The sequence below is a fragment of the Cottoperca gobio genome, chromosome 16 (assembly GCF_900634415.1).
Source record: "Cottoperca gobio chromosome 16, fCotGob3.1, whole genome shotgun sequence".
Taxonomy (NCBI): Eukaryota; Metazoa; Chordata; class Actinopteri; order Perciformes; family Bovichtidae; genus Cottoperca; species Cottoperca gobio.
The window spans coordinates 1,989,258-1,993,995 of record NC_041370.1 but is presented as its reverse complement, the minus strand read 5'-3'; the positions used below and the strand labels follow the sequence as shown (position 1 = coordinate 1,993,995).

General features: G+C 41.6%; 1 protein-coding gene across 1 annotated transcript in view; it reads right to left on the bottom strand.

The window, feature by feature from the left end:
* tmod4 (tropomodulin 4 (muscle)) overlaps nucleotides 1–3,708 on the bottom strand; it is a 13,977-nt gene extending 10,269 nt beyond the window's left edge. Inside the window, exon 1 of the mRNA XM_029450777.1 lies at nucleotides 3,570–3,708. The gene's annotated coding sequence lies outside the window, so the exon portion shown is untranslated. The remainder of the gene's footprint in view (nucleotides 1–3,569) is intronic.
* Between the last annotated feature and the right edge of the window lie 1,030 nt (nucleotides 3,709–4,738).

The window sequence follows — 4,738 nt, the reverse complement described above, 5'->3', positions numbered from 1 at the left end:
AAGTCGAGTCTAAAGTCATCCAATTTGAAAAGTCATGTGACTTTATGCCACACAATCTGGTTAACAGTGAGGTTACATTTAACCAAAAGTTAAACTTCGTTCATCCTCATTAGGGGGAAAACATCAAATAATTCACATTTACATCATCAGACTGTGATGGTCGGCTGTATATTATAGTAAAGCCTCAAATTATGCAATTTATATGGACTTTCTGTATTTCTAAATTGTTTCTAATTGATTGATTTATATTCAGGCAACTTTGGTTCTATTCTGATTTATGTAAATTATGAAAATCTCCATTTCCAGCCAGTTCTCTCAACTCGAAGACATCTTGCCATGGAACATAAACCTTTCCCCAATTCCCTTTATTCTCCGTGCGTCTTTGTTTTCTACCTATTTAATGTATGGAGAGCAAAGGGCCGGGCGAATAATCTAATTGTATTTTCAATTATAATTTGGCACAATTAACACTTTTGCTTTAAGTTCGATAAATCCATTATGTTTCCAAATGCAACGAGTCATCGTGTTAAATAATCCTGATCTCAATACAGAACAAAATAATGGTGATTATGAGCGTCACCTGACGGAGCAGAGTGTGTGACAGACAACTCATTCGTGCCCGTGACCCGAGGCTCCGTCCAAACGAGGCACATGTCAAGCCTTTGAGCCGCGCTTATTGTTGCGTTAAATGCGTGGCTGTCTCTGACACTTGAGCTAAGTGTGAGGGCTCAGACAACTGCGGACCCGTCAGTCAAGCAACTGAAGAACTAAATACTTTGACATATACAGTTTTAGAAAGAGCTCATACTGACTTTGGTTTGCGGTTCTTATGACAGCACACACACAGAACTACAGATCCAGATGAGATCAATACTTCTTTTTTTATTCTAAAGGGAAGCGTTGTCGTCAGAGGTAAAAGATTAACTTCTTGGACTTTGTCAGATAACAGAAAGTGGCACTCTGACAAACCGCCAGGCGCAACATTGTGTTTTCATTTGTTTTGACATTTCATTTGGCTCGTTCCGCATGCCGACCATAATGGAAACAGACTGGATGTTTGTGAATGTGCATCTGTCACCAGCAGTACAAGCAGGATTTCTTTATGACCCACAACAAACTGGGGAGGGGGGGACAGCTGGCTCCGGACGTTTCTTTTTTCCAGTTTAAACCCCGACCATCTCCTGCACCTGCAGTCGCCGTCTTTACGAGCGGCACGCCGTTAGCTGAGCCCGGTTATAAATGTCTACATTTTATTGGGGTTGGTTAGTGACAGCTACTGGATGTCATTTTTAAATATTTAAACCTCATCTGAAACAGTGCCAGGCCTGTTTGTTCCCCTCATTTGTGACAGAGGTGTGTAATGTTCCCTAAACGGGGTCATCTCCAGATAAAGCTCACGGAGGCTCACTTTACCATCTACGTGGGACTCTTCTTAGCAAGTGAGCTCAGAATTTGTCATCATTAACACGACAGTCAGTAAATCATTTTAGCCTTTCGCCTGGAGATAAATGTCATGATTCTTTCTCTGTCCACTAGTTCTACATTTAATTCATTAATAATGAATGAGAAGCCTGATTTCAGCCTTAGAGTTCATGCTGTGAAATTCATTTTAAACAAAAGTTGGGCAAATCCACCTAATAATCAATTTAAATCTGAATCCTAACACCTGTAAAGGTCAGGCTGCAACTAATGATCATCCATCAGTTGTCATCTTTCAATAACTTATTTTGTCTGTACCACCAAAATCACCAGAATTGACCAGTTGGACTTCTCTTTATATCCATTTAATTTAATTAACTTGGAACTAGAAGAGTTTGAATGATAGTAAACATTACTTTAATTAATCACAGGCTAATATACTTTATGTTGCCGGGTCAAAGTTGAACAAAAGTGAACTTTGACCTGCCAGAGTCAGCTGATCACCCAGAACAGGAAACACATGCTTGAATGCTTGTCTTGTAGGCTTCAATAGAAGTGAATGGCAGGCAGTGTGTATATTCGGACATTGTAATGCGACTGTTCTGTAACTGTGTAAGGTGTAACTGGACTCCATCTAACATGTCAGACATCTCATGGAGCAAATGCTTCCTCCAACAGGAGCTCCAGCAGCCCTGATTAATGCAACCCAACTCCGTCCTTCCATCTCCAACCATCTGTCACACGTTGCATCAACACTTTGGTATTAAGTCCGATTCAGTAAACGTCCGTGCAGTCATTTGAACAACACGCCGACTGCAGCAGAGATGGGTGGAAGTCTGTGGGAAACAGGCACTCAAAGATCTGATTGACTGACTGTAAGCGTGTTCAATGTCTTACTGTTCGTCCATTAAGGAGCTCTTTGTCAAAGTCGTGCATTGAGGAGTTACCGTGTGTTTTATAAGTCACAGACCAGAACAAGGGTTTGGATTTCACAGCGACAAAGGTTATACACTCATAAATGCTCCAGAATGATTTACACTCTGCTTCTGTGCCAGGGCGTTTGCTTTTTAAACTTTGAGGTCATTTCTCTCAGTTCCCCTGATCTTTGTTGGGTAGAGGTCTATCAAGCAGAAGTTAGTTTTTTTTAATGCCCAAGTTGCCACCGAGAGCTCAGAAGATTTGTCACCATCCACAAGTCGCCTTCTCCACGTCTTACCGCCAACGTGTAACATTCCAAATCTGCCCTCAGCTTAATTTTAGCTTCACAAGTCAGCTACTTCCAGCCGTGTGAACCCACCCCAGCTTGGGTTGCTAGCTCCTTGAGACCGTATCGCAGCACCATTTTGAGGCCCCGGGGACCGCATGGCTGCATAGGTTTCGCTCCAAAAGGGAAGTTTAGAAGCTGAATTTAATATTACAAAAGTCCGCCATATTGGAACGGCTCCAGAGCACTGAAGCAGATGTTTGTAAAGAAGCAACAACTGTTGGTGGTGTAGATCAATAAAACAAAAAAGACTAACTTACTCTGCAGTAAGGTCATAACAAGGTGCCCATTTCACCATAATCAAGAAATCAGTATCCAAAAGACGATTTAATCCGGTGACAGATACACAAACGTCACACACTAATGGATCTTAATGCAGGCGGAGGGCAAACTTAAACCTCCTTCCCAGTTTCCAAACTCTGCAGCCCACTGAGACAACATCTCCAAATCCCCTGTGATGAATTAACGGCACAGCGATGAGCAGCTATTGGATGGCCTAACCCCTCCACATGCCATACTGATAGCTTCATTTGAGCGACAGGATTTCGGTTTTCAGCTGACCTTCTGCAGAAGCCTCCCACAGAAACTAATGAGAGCGTCAAAACAAAATAAAAATCCAGTTGAGCATTAAGTCACCAAACTTCTGCACGCCAACGTTTGATATTTTTTGGACAACAATTCACGCACGTCTCCCGTTCATCCTGCAGCTTTGTCCCATGTCAAATCCAGTCTCACACATGAAGGCCGAGCTTAAGGAAATGGAGCCCCCCCAAACAGGCAACCCGTAGAGAAAGCTTAAAGTGTGGATCAGCCGAACATGCCAGCAGGACCCCCCCCCCAAAAAAAAAAAACACACAGAGAGCAACAGAAGCAGCCTCACACCTACCTTCACAGAAGTGCAGTGCTGAAGCCCCTCGACAAGGCAGAGCCTGCAGTTAGAAACCAGAGAAAGCTATTTCTTTTTTTTCCTTTCTCCCCCCTCCTCTCTCTCTCTCTCTCTCTCTCTCTCTCTCTCTCTCTCTCTCTCTCTCTCTCTCTCGTTCTCTCTCTCCCCGTCTCTCTCACACACTCCCCCCCCCCCCCCCCTCTCTCTCTCTCTCTCTCTCACACACACACTCCCCTCTCTCTTTCTCTCCTGTGTGTCAGGCTTCAGGGCTGCAATGCTGAGACAGGCATACTGACAGACAGCACTTTGAGAAGTCAGCATTTAATTATTTTGGCTGAGAGGGGGGGGGGGGCAGAGAGTCATATAGAGAGATGGGGAGATATGGGGCATGAACTCTTGTGTTCATCAGTCATTCAATTAAAAGTGAAGAAGAGAAGGGCTGACATCTAGTGGTTTGAGCTGAGATGTACTTTGGAAAGGAGACCACCTGTGATCTGACCCCACTTATTTTTATCTTATGTGTATATTTGTATTAGTGAATCATATTTGATCATTTCTTTATTAGCATTTGCTGGATGGATTGCACAATAGAGAGCATAGCTGGGTGGGGATTAATTATTTTTTAAATAATTATTTTGGCTTCAGACGATTGTGAAAACAGAATAATTGTTGTTTTTTTATTAGTTTTTCAGTTGAATTATATTTAAAGTTCAAATAAATCCACTATTAAAGTTCGACAAATTAATGATGTGTACAAATGCAATGAGTCATCATGTTAAATTATCTTTAATGAAAATTAGAGTCATATTAATCAATATTGACCAAAATAATGTTGAATATGATTTGTGCCATAATCAAGCAGCCCTAAAAAAACAAGTTTGATATTCATCATTATTATAAGTGTCATCTTAGTTTACGCTTTATATAATGCTAACAGAGGTCGTTAACATTGGGACTGCCTATTTTCCATCATTAATGGACAAAACAACACTACTTTGTGTCAATATCCCAAAATAACTACAGAAAACTTGTAACTTGATGCTTTATTGGATTGTTAACAATATCCAGTAATACTGCACGCGACTCTTTAACAGTTGTTACTGCACCTTTACTGTTTGGTTTATTATCAGTGTTCAACAGCAGCAAGTGTTTCTGCCATCACCTCTGAT